This window comes from Buceros rhinoceros, unplaced genomic scaffold, assembly GCF_000710305.1.
Source record: "Buceros rhinoceros silvestris isolate BGI_N320 unplaced genomic scaffold, ASM71030v1 scaffold2183, whole genome shotgun sequence".
Lineage (NCBI taxonomy): Eukaryota > Metazoa > Chordata > Aves > Bucerotiformes > Bucerotidae > Buceros > Buceros rhinoceros.
The window spans coordinates 1-558 of NW_010402801.1; positions in this window are offsets into that span (position 1 = coordinate 1).

Below are 558 nucleotides of genomic sequence, written 5' to 3' on the forward strand. Positions count from 1 at the left end.
TTGATGATCTTAAAGGTCCCTTCCAACCCAATGATCCTGTGATTCCATGGGACAGAGTCTGTTGCAACAAGACAAGGGGCAATGGTTTAAAGCTAAACCAGGGAAGCTTTAGACTAGGTATGAGGAAAAAATTGTTTGCACTGAGGGTGGTGAGACCCTGGCCCAGGCTGCCCAGAGAGGTGGGAGAAGCCCTATCCCTGGAAACACTGCTGGTCAGGTTGGACCTTGGGGTTCTGAGCACCCTGATGTAGTTGCCGATGTCCCTGCTCACTGCAGGGGGGTTGGACTAGATGAGCTTTAACGGTCCCTTCAACCCAAACCCTTCTATGACTGGGTCTGTCCTGCTGGGAGCCACACATGCAACGAGTGAAAACAAACCCTGAGCCTAACGGCTGGCAGAGCTGGCTGAGCTGCAGCTCCGTGTGTCAGCAGCTGCACCGGGATGCTGCTCTGTTACGGGCCAGGGGAACACGCTTTGCCCAGAGACTGGATGTCGCTTGCTGCCTGCCCTTAACCTTAGGGAGAAAATCCTGTCATGGCAAAGACACGGAGAAGCCT